This window comes from Giraffa tippelskirchi, chromosome 4, assembly GCF_054371585.1.
Source record: "Giraffa tippelskirchi isolate mGirTip1 chromosome 4, T2T-mGirTip1v1.2.pri, whole genome shotgun sequence".
Lineage (NCBI taxonomy): Eukaryota > Metazoa > Chordata > Mammalia > Artiodactyla > Giraffidae > Giraffa > Giraffa tippelskirchi.
This window is the reverse complement of record NC_137278.1, coordinates 28519943-28536660: the sequence shown is the minus strand read 5'-3', so window position 1 is coordinate 28536660 and position 16718 is coordinate 28519943.

Here is a 16718-nt window from a genome sequence, read left to right as displayed (position 1 = left end):
ACAGCTGGAACTCAGGAAAAGGTCAGGGAAAATTTGAGAGTCATCAAAGTAAAGATGGTATTTAAAGCCAAGAGATTGGATGACACATCTAGGAAGTGAGCATAGAAAAAGAAATTTGAGGATTGAGATTCACAGGAGATATATTAATATTTTTGAAATCATCCCATTTCATGAAGCCTTTCAGAGACCTTTGGGGGGTGTGTGCTGTGTTAGTTTGCCAGGCTTCACTCGTTTTTTGTCCTTCCCTGAATTCCTAGAGGCTAATGCCTAAGGAATGCTTCAACTAGAACCCCTGCTCTCTTGTTCCTCTTTGAATGGAACCACTAGGTGGGATCAGCAAGAGGCTGGAGAGTAAGAGGAAACAGAGGTTGTACCTTCCCCTGCTCCCTCAGTGCAGGGTTCTTGACTGTGATAAATGGCTATTGGAGGAATAGAATTGGAGGTAGCTTTATAATTCCCGTGTTTGCTACGATATTAACTAATCCCATTTAATTTCAAAGTCACATGTGAGAACACTTTAAAAATCACAGCATTTGTTCCTGCTTAGAAGATGAAGGGGAAGAAATGACTCAGGGCTATAGCATGGTCCATAGATCTTGACGTGGGTTTCCACCTACTTCTGGACTCTTCAGGGTCTTATGGGAAAAGAACGCTAGGATCTCTGGTTATTTTATTTTGAATCTGACTGTCTAAGCACAAAAGCAACCTAAAATCATGTACTTAGAGATATTTTCTGCTCACACAATCCCCCTGAGCCATGTGGGCCATGTTCCCATGGCAGGTCCAAAGTGTTGGCTGAACTAACAAAACCAGTTAGAGCAAGAGAACATCCAAAGCAAAGAGATGGGCAAACAGTATCCCTTCTGTTCAATCTCATGTACCTGTCCTGTGACAGGATGATGCAAACTTGACTAAGTGGGACAGGTTGATAGACATTCCCATGTGTGTTCAACACCAGATCTTGTGCTGACCCAGCCCTGCAGCTCTCTCATGTTCTGGGATGTGATCAAGACCTTCTCTAAAGGTGCTCGACACGTGGGATCAAACCACTGGGCCATGAATTTGCCCTAACAGACTCATGCTGATGGGGTCTGGCCTCCAGGTCAGAAGCTCTTCAAAGCAACACTGACTCCATTCCATTTTCTGATAGCTCCAAGGAGTCCCAGCTGTGTCTGTGATTGGTTTTATACAACCTGGCTCTCCAGCCACTTTCATTTCAGCCAGAAGCTGAAGTTCTTGTTCACCATGGCTGTGTCAAATTCTCAGCGCCATAGAGGATGCTGTCTAAATGCACGAAATAAGTTGAAATTCTGAATTAAAGTCATTTTGCAAAACTGTTGCTTAGGAGGACAATCGCTGAAATCATAAAAACTAGATATCTTTTCAGTGATGAGTTTGCCCCAGGCCATTTCTCTGAGATGTTACTATCTAGCAAACAAACCAGTCCTGTGTAAATTGAGTGAGGTGGTATTGATCTATGTGTAAAATTTTCTTTTTCCCTTTTATAGAAGCTATGATATAGATAGCATCTGTAACAATCTGGCAGACTTTAGTTCATGTATTATATATATATATGTGTGTGTGTGTGTGTATATATATATATATCTGTTGAATATTCAATTTTGACAAACAATAAGTATTATTTATTTATTTTCTTAATGGTAAGCATGTAACAGTATTTTTTCAGCTTTACTGTGGCATAATTGACAAATAAAATTGTACAATATTTAAAGTGACATTGTGAGGCTGATATACATATACATTGTAAAAAGATTCCTGCTATCTTGTTAATTAACAAGGCCATCACCTTACATATTTACCTTTTTATACTTTTTTGGGTGAGAACATTTAAGTTTGACACTCTTAAAATTTCAATTATACAATTCAGTGTTATCAACTATAGTCTTCATGTTATACTTTATGTCCTCAGACCTTATCCATCTTATAGCTGAACGTGTGTACACTTTTACCAGCTGTTTCCTAATTCCCTCAACTGCAACCCCTGGCAACTACGTTTCTACTGTATCTATGAGTTTGAATTTTTATTGAAGATTCCAGGGGGCATTCTTTGTTTTCCTCTGATTGGCTTATTTTACTTCGCATAATATCCTCCAGGTCCGTGCATGCACATTTTCACAAATGGCAGGACTTCCTTCTTCCCCAAGGCTGAATTATATGTGTGTGTGTGTGTGTGTGTGTGTGTGTGTGTGTGTGTGTATACACACATGTATATAAAATAGAATATTATATACCATATATAATAGAATATTATGTACCATATATATATGCATCCATTATGGATGGGCAATTAGGTTGTTTTCATATCATGGCTATTGTGAATCATGCTGCAGTGAACATGGGAATTCAGATAGCTCTTTGATATCCTGTTTCATTTCTATTGGATATATACCCAGAAGTGAGATTGCTGGATCATATAGTAGTTACATTTTTAATTTTTTGAGGAACCTCTGTACTGTTCTCCTTAGTGGCTGCTCCAAGAATATTATTTATTTTTAAGTTTCTATGAAGTTCTATTTGGTTATTTGAAATTAATCAAAATGCCTGTTCAGTTCAGTCTCTCAGTCGTGTCCGACTCTTTGCGACCCCATGAATTGCAGCACGCCAGGCCTCTCTGTCCATCACCAACTCCTGGAGTCCACCCAAACCCATGTCTATCGAGTCGGTGATGCCATCCAACCATCTCATCCTCTGTCGTCCCCTTCTCCTCCTGCCCCCAATCCTACCCAGCATTAGAGTCTTTTCCAATGAGTCAACTCTTTGCATGAGGTGGCCAAAGTATTGGAGTTTCAGCTTCAACATCAGTCCTTCCAGTGAACACCCAGGACTGATCTCCTTTAGGATGGATTGATTGGATTTTCTTGCAGTCCAAGGGACTCTCAAGAGTCTTCTCCAACACCACAGTTCAAAAGCATCAGTTCTGCGGCACTCAGCTTTCTTCACTGTCCAACTCTCACATCCATACATGACCACTGGAAAAACCATAGCCTTGACTAGGCGGACTTTTGTTGGCAAAGTAATGTTTCTGCTTTTAAATATGCTGTCTAGGTTGGCCATAACCTTCCTTCCAAGGAGTAAGCGTCTTTTAATTTCATGGCTGCAATCACCATCAGCAGTGATTTTGGAGCCCAAAAAAATAAAGTCTGACACTGTTTCCACTGTTTCCCCATCTATTTCCCATGAAGTGATGGGACCAGATGCCATGATCTTAGTTTTCTGAACGTTGAGCTTTAAGCCAACTTTTTCACTCTTCTCTTTCACTTTCATCAAGAGGCTCTTTAGTTCTTCTTCACTTTCTGCCATAAGGGTGGTGTCATCTGCATATCTGAGGCTATTGATATTTCTCCCGGCAATCTTGATTCCAGCTTGTGTTTCTTCCAGCCAAGCGTCTCTCATGATGTACTCTGCATATAAGTTAAATAAGCAGGGTGACAATAAACAGCCTTGACGTACTCCTTTTCCTATTTGGAGCCAGTCTGTTGTTCCATGTCCAGTTCTAACTGTTGCTTCCTGACCTGCATACAGGTTTCTCAAGAGACAGGTCAGATGGTCTGGTATTCCCATCTCTTTCAGAATTTTCCACAGTTTATTGTGATCCACACAGTCAAAGGCTTTGGCATAGTCAATAAAGCAGAAATAGATGTTTTTCTGGTACTCTCTTGCTTTTTCGATGATCCAGCGGATATTGGCAATTTGATAAAACCCATTAAAGAAACACATAGACAGACTGAGAGCTGGGTTAGAGTCCTGCCTCCAGTCTTGACTGGCAGTGAACGCTGATTTAAAGTATTCACTGTCTTCATCTATCAAATGGTTATAATAATATGTATTATTTATGTTAATTCATCCTGTAGTGCGTGTGAAATGAGATATTTATGGGAAAGCACTGTTTAATGCTTTTTTGCAAACATTAAACCCTTACTTATACGTTTAAAAAAACTATTATGACAGTAGCCTTTTTAGATAAATCATTAGGCTACAAAATACCAGCGGGCATCCTTTGTTCAGTGTTCAGAACAGAGTAATACATAAATAGAGGCAAGTTGAAGGGATTTGATGTTGATGGACTAGGAAAAATAGTCATTTAAGCATTTTTTTGGGTGATTGGATAAACGGAATTCAAATTATTCCAAGTTTCTCTACAAGTTGCGGATGCGGTGGGACTCTTCCCCTAGCCTCAGCATGTAGATTAAGAGCTTCTATTCAGCAAAGAGGGAATTCAAGGTTTCTAATCTTTTTTAATCTTGACCTTTAATCTCTGCCCGAAATGTTACAAGAATGACAGCTTTTGCATTGACATTACATTCCAACTAGATGGCAGTGGTCTCATGGGCAGGGGTCATCATTCTGGAAGCAAATGAAACAGTAGAGGGCACAAGGTAGGTGTTTGATAACAGCCTGTTGATTTATTGGCTTGCTTCATTTCAGTTCCATCTCTATCTAGAATGCAAAATGCCATTTGATGCCTAAAACGGCCACATTAAATATTTTTATGGATGTGGTACCATGTATCTTGTGAAATGAGGGACAAATAAATTGCTCTCAGGACACGTTTCCATGCAGGGCAGTGGCTCTGACCTGCTCTGCGTGCTCACATTAGACAAGACCCCATTCTCTGGCACCTACATTTATTTGAGATGGAAGAAATAACTCTGAGTGCTTCCACCTAAACCTAAAATTGCTGCTGCACTGCACAATAACTGTCTAGTATTCCTTATCCCTTTTCTTCTATTAATAATACATTAAACCTCAGTTATAAAAAACTCAGAGAAAAAAGAAAAAGAAAAGATGATAATGATTTCTTGACAGATCTTGAATGAAAGGCTTTAGCACAGCTTTAACTGAGCTTGACACACCATTTTTAATGTGCAGGTCGCTTCTATTTCCCAATCTCTTCATCCTTAATTGAGAAGTCCCACTTAGGGATGAAGCAAAGAGTTTAATGAACCTCCTCCCTAAAATCATTAATTCAAAATATCTGGTGTTGATTATGCATTTTTGGGTGATAAGTGCTCTCCCTGGTGATGTCTGCATAGAAATGGGCTGAATAACCGTGTTTTGTGAATAGAACCCACACTGTTCAAATTGGAATGTTTTATTAATCACAGTTCTTAAAGGATATTGAACATTGGAGGGGGTAGATCAGGAAATAAATAATACATACTCTTGAAATGGCCCTGAGATGAGTAGCTGTTCTCTTTATAAATATTACAAACCTCACATAATCCCTTAGGTAAAGACACAATATTCAACACACATAATGATGAACAACAACCAAACAGCATTTTAATTTGAACCAGAGCAGCCCTGGTTATGGTTTGCTCATCTTGATAATACAATATTCCCTCAGGTCTTATAAACCAGGCTTAAATTAGTAGTCCCCAATAATAGGTGATTATACTTGATGCCACAATCAACCCACATAGAATGCCTTTGGCCACTATCAGTGACCAAATGATATGAACTAGAAGAGATAACTCATATTTAGGAAGAGTGACTGAGGGAATCATTGTAGTATCATGGCTGGCAGACAGGTGTTTATAACATCTTTAATCATTTACCTATGAAAACAGAACCTGGGTGTTGCAGAAATTTGGAAAATACCTTCAATGCATTTATTCTTTAGTAAGAATTATTGTGGCATACATTAGCACTGTAAAACTAACTGCTCTATTTAGCAAATGTTATCAGTGACAAACTAACACAGAGCATTTTATTTTCTACAACTCTCCTTAATAATTTTTTAACTAAGAAAGAAAAGGCATTTTTAAAATTTTATCATAATTTTTATTCTTTTGTTTATTTTAAAATATTTTATTGAATTTCTTACAATATTGCCTGTTTTATGTTTTGATTTTTTGACCCCGAGGCATGTGGGATCTTAGCTCCCAACCAGGGATCAAACCCATAGCCCCTACATTAGATGACAAAGTCTAAACCACTGGACCACCAGTGAGGTCCCAGAAGGAGTTTTCAAATAGCTGTGTGTGTGTCCATCAGGTTCTCGGACCAGAATGATGGCTCGTTTTTCTTTTCCCCTGACTTTTGGCTCCAACTTTTGAGATCAAGGATTGTAACTGGGGTTCCTCAAGTCCCTAGAACCCCATCTTCCCAGCAGCTCTGACATTTCTGGCTGCAGTTTTCATACTGATCTTCCCCTATCTTTAGAACTAATTATTTATTGACATGGTTTAGGCTTATCTTTTTAGTAGAATGAGGCAGGAAAGTATGTCTAAGTCATCTGTGTATGACCAGTATCTAAGCCTGAGATGGCATCTTTTTGCAATGTCTTACAATAGTAGGTTCACAAAAAAAAGACAATTTGATTGATTGGTATTTGAATGACAAATCAATTTAAGGACAAGCCATCAAAGTTTCTTTTTTTTTAGGTTTTTTTTTTTCTTAGTTTCTCTCTGCAAAGCCTGAAAATAAAAAGCACACCTGCTTACATTATGTTTAAGTAGAAATGATGTATCATATATTTCCAGTTCCTGATTTTGTTCAGAATGAAGAAGTGGTGGCTCAGACGGTAACAGCATCTGCCTGCAGTGCGGGAGACCTGGGTTTGATCCCTGGGTCAGGAAGATCCCCTGGAGAAGGAAATGGCAACCCACTCCAGTACTCTTGCCTGGAAAATTCCATGGATGGAGGAGCCTGGTGGGTTACAGTCCATGGGGTTGCAAAGAGTCGGACACAACTAAGTGACTTCACTTTCATGTTCATAGAAAATTATACTCATCAGAAAACAGATTTTACTAAGCATTTATTTTTGAGGACCTACTGTGATCAAGTCATTGAGGATGCAAAAATATGTGTAATAAAGCACTGTCCTCAAGGTACACTCTTGGTGAAACCAGATATAGGTTTATGCTAGAATGAAAAATAGAAACAAGATAGAATGAAAAAAATTTTAAATACATTCACAATGGACTTGGTTGTTGTCTGAAATTTAGGGTTGTTACACACCTTGTTGAATTCACAAGCTCTTTGAGTACAAGAGCTATGTTTTTATTTCCTCTTATGTTTCACTTCCCAACAAGTCCTACAAAGAAAATCATATTATCAGACATTTATCCAAAAAGGATGCTCTCTAGAAAACATTCTGATATTCTTTGTTGTAGTTTTACAAGTTAGTAAGTGGTTCATAGAGCCAACCTATATAGGTGGGATTAACAGATTTATATCTGTATTTTTCTTCTCATTGTGTGACTTGTACGTCAGTGGGAATAACACACAAGGTCAGGAGGCAGCTGTTCTCTTACAAATTGTTCAGTTTGTTCAAAGGGAACAAGGTGTTTGGCAAGGGAAGGAGTCAACTCAGCAATTTAATAATACCCTGAATATTTTATATCTTCGAATACTTTATTTTTGAATAAACTGAGAGCTCTACAGTAGTCAAATATAGTCATGTATTGAGTGAGTGATTGAAAAGATCAACATTCCACATTATATATTAAAGCCAACAATAGCAATAGGCATGAAATCATTGCAAAAATGAAGTGAACTTTAATTTGCTGCTAACTTTGCATACCTGTCTTGCTCTTTTATTGGCGTGGGAAAGAGAGGCTTGTATGTTCAAAAAGGTGGGGCTGTAAATACAGTTAGAGTAGAATTGCAAACATCATGAATCACAGTGCTTTTTTCTAAAACTTGTTACGTTTCAGTGGTTAGTAAGGTAAATCCCTGCATTGTTATTTCCGAGTCCTTTGTGTTGAGTTCTGTGGGAGTCGATTGAAATCCTTCTCCCATCTCTTTTGTGTGTGTGTGTGTATGAGTGTTGGTGTAAGTGTTTGTATGTGGGACTTAGGGTGAGAAAACCCTCCAAGGAACTAAAGCCAAAAAAACTGCACAAAGAAGCAGCAGTACAGGCCTCTGGAAAGTACTATGTTTTATAGTAAGTTGGAATTCACAGCAGTAACTGTCACCCTAACAAATCTCCCCATGACTTGCTCTTTTATAAAATGAGTGCTCACTGGGTCAGAAAATGTGTCCCCACATCTTTCATTAAACTCTTCTTCGATTGTGCTAAAAAAGGATGATCTGGTGCCTATTCTTGGTTTTTTCTTGATATGTGTATTGGGCTGAGAAAATAGATCTTGGCGAGTCACGCTCCTCCCCACCTCACCAAGCTCTGTTTCATTTTCATGTGAAGTTTTTGGCCGAGGCCCCCACAGTGAAGAAGTCAAGAATTTGACTTAGAACTCTGAGTTTGCCTGGATTCATGAATCCAAATGTTCAGGGACCTTCAAATATACCCATGCAGCTAGCAGGTTACAAAACCTGACTGTACCTCAGTTTGATCTTTATTTATTTTTTTACTTGACTGAGTCAGGTCTTAGTTGCAGCACTCAGGATCGTTCCCTGAAGTGCATGGACCCTCTAGTTGTGGTGTGTGGGCTCAGTAGTTAAGGACAGGTAGGCTTAGTTTCCCCTCAGCATGTGGGATCCTCTTTTTTCAGTCAAGGATGGAACCGAGTCCTCTGCATTGCAAGGCAGATTCTTAACCACTGGATCACCGGGGGCTCTATTCATCTTTAAAACGGTGCCAATGAGCTAGCAATCTTCGGGAACTGTTGTGAATATTAAATGAGTAAGCCTATGCTAAGGGCTTCCTCTTTCAAATGGTGCCAGTGAGGTAGCAATCTTCAGGGAGTGTTGTGAAGATTAAATGAGTAAGCCTATTTGGGCTTCCCAGGTGGTGCTAGTGGTAAAGAACACGCCTGCCAATGCAGGAGATTTAAGAGACTCCGTATCGATCCCTGGATTGGGAAGATCCCCTGGAGGAGGGCATGGCAACCCACTCCAGTATTCTTGCCTGGAGAATACCATGGACAGAGGAGTCTGGAAGCTACAGTCCGCAGGGTCGGAAAGAGTCGGACATGACTGAAACGACTTAGCATGCACATGCTAAGGGCTTAGAACATGCCCTGACAAATATGTAGCATCTGATATAAATATCCAAGTCATTCTGTTCACACTATTTACTGGGACCCCAACATGGAATTTGCTGGAGTCTCCCACTGAGATGGTGAGGTACTATGGGTCCTTTTATGTAATCTGAAATTCCTTCCTGTTGTGGTTCACGCATGCAGGGTAGATGAAGGCTGGTCAAGGCAGCACCTGGTGGGAAGTATATGTGGGTGTGAGGAGGTGCTGCTTTGGGGGGAGCATATTAATTCTCCTCCTAATTAATTCTCCCAGATTAATTAAATCTGGCACCAGCATTCAATGATAATTGCATGCTGTATCCTCCTTACCCTAAAACCTATATTTAGCCATATCTGAAGGGGTGCTTAGAACTGTATATAAAAGCAATAAAGATTAAGCAACAATAGCTAAACCCAGCTTACAGAAATATTGCTATGTAGTTTTCTAACTTAAGCATAATTATGTATTTAGCAAACTATAAATTGAAGTTGGAAGCACACACAGAGATGTTTCTTCCATTGTTAAGGCACTGCAGAGGCTTTCAAACAACTTTATTCTATTCTATTTTTAATATATTATATATTTTTTACCTATGTTCCTCTTTCCTCTGACAAAATGTTATGCTTAGAACCAAGTACATAAGCAAGAGTCAGAGAGAGAAAAGACTGTATGCACAAGAGGGAATGACTAGAAGCTGATCCATGAGGGGGATGGTCCTAAAATTTAGTTAATCCTTTCCTATCCACTCCTTGACAACCTCAGTGGATATTTAGGAAACAGCGAGACCTACTGACTTGAAAGAGAATGAGCTGTAGGATGAGACAGGTTGGCTTTCAAGTCTTGGTTCTGCCACTTACATGTAAGAAAATGACAAGCAAGTCTTTTGACATCTGTGACCCAAAAGATAAAGATCATAATAGCTAATCTATTACTGTGAAGAGTTGTAAGAAATTAACAAATATGTGGTCCAAGATAGAACAAGGTAGATACTGTTAATCTTTTCTATGTTCAGTGTCACTGGGTGCCTCATGCCACCTTCTATAACAATAGCTGCTTCCTTGGGCAACATGATTGTTGCAGGCTCTAGTGGGGAAGACAGAAATAGACCCATCACCCTTTGTATATGATACTCACTGTTGCCAATGCCAGGCTTCCCAGGTGGCACTAGTGGTAAAGAACCCGCCTGCCAATGCAGGAGACTTGAGAGATGTGGGTTCAGTCCCTGGGTTGGGAAGATCCCCTAGAGGAAGGCAAGGCAGTCAACTCCAGTATTCTTACCTGGAGAATACCCATGGACTGAGGGGCTGGGTGGGCTACAGTCCATAGTGTTGCAGAGTCAGACACAACTTAGTGACTAAGCATGCACACATGCATGTTCCAAATGACCTGCCTGCTTTACTAAGGAAGTGCAGAGAACCAAGATGTGCCCTCTGGCTGTTATCACATCTGTCACTTAAGCCCCACGTCCTGAGGGTGCTTCCATGGTATGGGGAAGGTCTGTGCTTCTACTCAGTCATCTTTTTTTTTTTTTCTTCACCCTCACATCTCACAGAAAATACTTCTAAGTTGATGATGAAAACACACTACAAATAGACCTTGATATAAGAGAAAGCTTTCACTACCTAGACAAAGGGAGGCAATGGTTTTCCATAACTACTTATAGGTGGGCTCCACAAAAAGTTTCCTAAATTGGTAGAATTAGAGTGGTTATTGACATAGTGCTGACACCTGATGATTCCAGGTAGCCCAGGGATTCCTGGCCATGCTGCATGAGACCCAAGCAGGTCAGAAATTTGCATCCATCATCATTGCTGCCTCTAGACATCCAAAGGCACTGCTGACTTCAGAAAGTGAATGGAGCAGTGTGTCTTGGCTATACTCAAATGGGAATCACAGCAAAGTTCTTTGCACTCCAAAGCACAACTCTTTCAAATCAAAACTGCAATGGTGTACTACCTCACACCAATCACAACAGCCATCACCAAAAAGGCTACAAATAATAAATTCTGGAGAAGGTGTGGAGAAAAAGGAACACTCCTGCTCTGTTTGTGGGGATGTAAATTGATGGATGCAACCACTATGGAGAATAGAATTGTTTGTTATTTAGTTGTTAGATCATGCCTGACTCTTTTGTGACCTCAGGTTCCTCTGTCCATGAAAATTTCCAGGCAAGAATACTAGAGGGGATTGCCATTTCCTTCTCCAGGGAATATTCTCTACCCAGGGATCAAACTTGTGTCTCTTGCTTGGTAGGGAGACTCTTTACCACTGAGCCACCAGGGTAGCCCAGAGAATAGTATGGATGGTCCTTAAGCTAAAAATAGGATTGTCATATGATCTAGCAATCTTACTCCTGGGCATGTATCTGGAAAAGATGAAAACTCTAATTATAGAAGATATATGCATCCCAGCATTCACAGCAGCACTATCTACAATAGCCTAGACTTGGAAGCAACCTAAGTGTCCAGTGTCAGATGATGTATGGATAAAGAAGATGTGGTAAGTATATTCAATGGAATATTATTCAGCCATAAAAAGAATGAAATAATGTCATTAGTGGCAACATGGATGGATCTACTAAATGAATTAAGCCAGACAAAGACAAATATCTTATACTTTCACTTAATGTAGAATCTAATAAAATTATGGAAATGAAGGCATTTACGAAACAGTAGCAGACTTACAGACATAGAAAACAGTTTTATGGTTGCCAAGGAGAAAGTCAGGGAAGGCTAAATTAGGAGTTTGGGATTAACAGATATATGCTACTATGTGTAAAATAGCTAAACAACAAGGTCCTACTGTATGGCAGTATCTTGTAATAACCAATGATTGAAAAGAATCTGGAAAAGAATATGTATATATATAACGGAATTACTTTGCTGTACACCTAAAACTAACACAACATTGTAAATCAACTGTACTTCAATTTTATATATATATATATATATTTTTTTTTTTTTTTAAAGAATGAAGCACAGCTCTTTCAATGGGCATATCCAGCTCACTCCTGCATACACAGCTGGAGGGATCTGAATGAGCTGCAGCACTCTTATGATATGGACTATATCATTGTTCAATAATTTTCATAAATGGAACACATTAATAACTTTTGTGCTTACTATTGTAGAGTTCAGGAGTCCTGAGCAGGGCACACATCAAAACTCACTTAGGACTTATTAATGGATGAACCATTTTATATATGACCCTCGTGTGTGCATTACCTGCAATTAGAAATGCTTCAAGTGAAACACATCCCTTCTCCCTTTCACAGATGGAAAGGACTTTGGGGTGTCTTACAAACTGTATATGTTCTTTCTCCTATCTCCTGTTAAACTCCTTAAGTGGAAGTTTTCCACCTTTGGACCTGTTTGCTGCCCTAGGGCTCTGCCAGGTTGGAAAGAGAGGGAGATTAGCTCAGTGGTGAAAGGATGGACAGAAAGCCATCCTGTGCCCAGTAGTCCATCCTATTCCATTGGTCCCTCACTTCTGACTGCAATTTTCACCCCACCCAGGTGTGAAAACCTTTCCTGGGGAGAGAAAGATGCAAATCTCTCTATCAGCAGCAGGTTGAAGTCACTGTCCTCCTTGTTGCTGAGGAAGTGGGTCTGTGGCTTGGCCTCTGATTTTGCTCAGACACTTGAACTCTTCATACTCTATTAGACACACATGAAAGAAGGAAATTGGACTTTCTCAGGTTGCAGATGTATCAGCAGGGATGTATGGCTGAAAATTAATTCCCTGACACAGACTGATGAAGCCAGCAGTTTCTCTCTGTAGTATTGAGGGTTTTAAAAATATTTTTTTATAACACATGGTCTCAATGTTACATATTTTCCCTAGTTCAAAATGCTATTGATATCTTGACGATGAGACCTGGAACCCTCCATTTTCATAAACAATGTTCTTGTCAATTAGAACGTCAAGAAATTGGTCAGTAAGTGTGTCTTGCAGTAAAAATACTCTAAAGAAATCTACTTATCTTGTAATGATACAGAATGCCATTTAATTATAAAGTGTTCCATGAATTGGCATACTATTAAATTTAGAGTTTAGTTAACACTTTAAAAAGGCCCCTTTTGTTAAAGTTTTTATTTATCTTTGAAGTTCATGTCTTTACACATGACCTTTCTTTTCCTTCCCTCCTTATGCAAGTAATACATTACACATTGCTAATCATTCAAGGTTCATTCATGATGCATTGGTGGAAGTCATTCTTAAGCCAACCTTGCTTATTTTAAAATATGATTTTTTTTCTTTTTACTTTAATTTACTATAATAAAATCTCCAGCCATTAAAATTTACATGTCACTTATCATCTATGGCTTCAGGAGTAAGTCCCTTTATTTTTATGATTCCTTGTCCTCTTTCTTAAAAGAAGGCAGCAGCTGATTTATCTTATGTGGTTGTTTTGATGACTACATGGCTGATAGATGTTAGGGAACTTCAAAACCTAAGAAATATTATACAAATTTGTAAGACAGTTGCTATTACCATGTGATTATACTAACCCATATTGTACTTTGGAGCAGAAGCAATAATCTAATCAAGATGATTAAAATCTATAATAGGAATAGCATCCAGAGGATGCTCAATATATTGACTGAAAGATAAGACTGAAGGATTTAATGAGAGTTGGCGGGACTCTCTTGACTGTGTGTTGAAGCCAAATAATTGGGATCTTTCTATGCTACAAACACTGACATCAGAGAATGCTTTTAGAAACTGAAAACCATGCTGAAGCAAAAAAGCAGAAACAAAGACTTGAAAAGATCCAAAGGTTACAGTCATCCCCCAAATGCATCCAAGGCCAGCTTCTCTTCTGCTCCAGCAACAGCTCACGCCAGGGGTGAGTTCAGAGATGAAAAGCAGTAGTCCTTTTTGTACTTTAAAATTTTGTACTTTTAAATAATACTGCTTTAAAACTGAGTAGTATTAGAGAGATGAGGCTTGTGGTCACTTATCAGTCAAATCTCTGCATCTCTCTGGGTTTTAAACAAATCACTTTGTAGAGTAAGTCTTGAAAGGAATTTGAGTAGACCAGCCAAACTAACTACAAACATAAGAAGGAGCTCATTGCACCTAGTGAATGGCTTTTTCAGTATTGAGTTTGGTGTGTATGTATGTGTGTGTGTGTTTCCTTCTGGAAAACCAGAGACAAGTATAACCAGATGCTAGTGTTTCTGGGCTAGCGAGCAAGCAAACATCCTATAGGTTTTGGAAAGAGGACAGGTGATTTGCATCGGGCTTATTGATGAATGGGATTGATCTCATGTGGATAGACACACAGGCAAGCTCAGAGAGAGAGAGAGTTGCTGAGTCATGCCCTTGTGGCAGTTTGAATTACTTTTATCCGAGCATTTCTTCAGAGTTTCCTTTGGCCAATAATTTTGATTTGCCTGGTTCACAGTCCTTATTTGGTGTATCTCAGGATCCTCTCACGTGTGCACACGCATCTCTAGCCAACATGGATCTTGTAACCAAAGAGGCCTGTGGGTAGAGCATCCTTTGACATTATTCTCCTTTGACCTCCAAGGAGCCTTTCTCTGCTAGTGTGGTCCGAGAGGTCTCCTGACTTTAAGAATGAGAAATATGTGGTCTGGGCAGGGCCCAGCCTCCTCCCTTAATTGTCCTGCTATTGTAGTCTTGCCTACAGGGAATAAATCTCTAATCACTTTACCCTGTGGGGAGGGAGCATCTTTCTTTCCCTTAGGAGAGAAAATAAGGGTAAAAGATGCAGGGATGATAAAGAAGAGAGCAAGCAATTGACAGCATTCTGACTTTAGGTTGTGTTATTTCTAGGCTAAAAACCAAAACAAAACAAAACACTGGTAGAACCCTAGGAAAGTGTAGTGAATGGTTGTAGTGTAATCCTAAGAAAAAGATATATATATATATATATATATATTTTTTTTTTTTTTTTTTTTTTTCCCAGATAGGAAGGTACTTATTTTCAGATAATAAGGTACCCATTTAAGCTTTTAGCTCAGCAGTAAAGAACCCACCTACTAATGCAGGAGATGAAGTTTCGATCCTTGGATCAGGAAGATCTCCTGGAAAAGGAAATGGCAACACACTCCAATATTCTTGCCTGGAAAACCGCATGTACTGCGGATAAGGTATTTATTTATTTGTGAGAATATGGAGACTTGGAGTGCAATGGGCATTGAATCTTTTCAGAGTCCCTGACTTCTTCAAGCTTCAAAATACATTTACCTTGATCTTTGAGTGTGCTGGCAGGAGGTTCTGTATTTTTGGCTGTTCTACAGGAAAGAGCCATTCAGAAGTTCTCAAAAACATATAGGCAACTCCTTGATTGTTGTTCTCTTCCTCTGTTCAGCTTATATGAAAATAGATACAAATATATAATACTTTAATACTATCTATAATACTATCTATAAACTATCTAAGCACTCCTGAGTCTGACTCTGCTTTGTGCTAGGCGTGTTGCACCATGCTTGGAAGTGTATGCTACAATAACAGTATAAGGATAAATCCTCATCTTGAGCTTGAGGAATTAATGTTATGCTGAGGTGTATTGTAAAAATAAAAAAAGAAATGCTGAAGCATCTATTACAGAGGCAGTGCACTTAAGTTACCTAAAGGTTTGCAGCTCTAAGTGTCAAGTGTATAAGGGGAGCCTGACGGTGGAGATTTCAACTCAGTAAATATTTATCAAATACCTCTCCTGTCTCTTTCTCAATACTTAGGACACCAGGACAAGTCGATCACAGCCCTGTTCTCTGCTTGCTGATAAGTCTTCAAAGAAAAAATGGGCAAACAGAAAAAATAAAAGTATAGGTTAGAAGGTGGGCTATTATTTTTTGTTATTGAGGAATTGGAAATGAATTAGTTAACTCTATTGTGTAAATAGCCTGCATGCAACATTTTAACCTTAATACCATTGCTTTCCTAATTGAAAGGTCCAAATTCCCCAATATTTCTACATAACTCCATATGCAAAGTTGGGAAAGAGATGGATTGAGTCAGCTTGGTCTGATACATGACTTGGTTTTCTCTCCAGGCATTCAAGTCTTTTTGAAATCCCATTCTAGTGGGAAATGTGATTTTTTTTTTTTTCTGTCCTTTATTATCAAAAGACCTTTGGTTCACAAAGGATGAGAACTGGAGAGAGTTTGGAAACTTTGACATGCAAACAAAATACTATTAAGTACTCTTTCTCAGAGAAGTCAGAAATTATGCTTGGATCAACGGCTTCCCAGGTGGCGCTAGTGGTAAAGAACCTGCCTGCTGATACAGGAGACTTAAGAGAAATGGTTTCAATCGCTGGGTCCGGAAGATCCCCTGGAGGAGGTCAGGGCAACCCACTCCAGTATCCTTGCCTGGAGAATACCATGGACAGAGGAGCCTGACGGGTGACAGTCCATAGGGTTGCAAAGAGTCAGGCATGACTGATGCGACTTAGCACACACAGGGGTTTCCCAGGTGGCTCTAGTGGTAAAGAATTCACCTGCCAATGCAGGAGCCTCAGGAGATGCAGGTTCGATCCCTGGGTCTGGAAGATCATCTGGAGGAGGAAGTAGCACACATTCCAGTATTCTTGCCTGGAGAATCATACTGACAAAGGATCCTGCAGGCTGCAGTCCATAGGGTCACAAAGAGTCAGATACTACTGAGTATCTGAGCACACTCACACACATGCTTGAATCAGGAAATACTTTCAAAGAGTAGTTGGAATTTGAAAAGAAGTCTAAATACAGATGAAGAATTTTATGTGGAAGATAGTTGAGGAAGGAAATTCCACTTGCAGA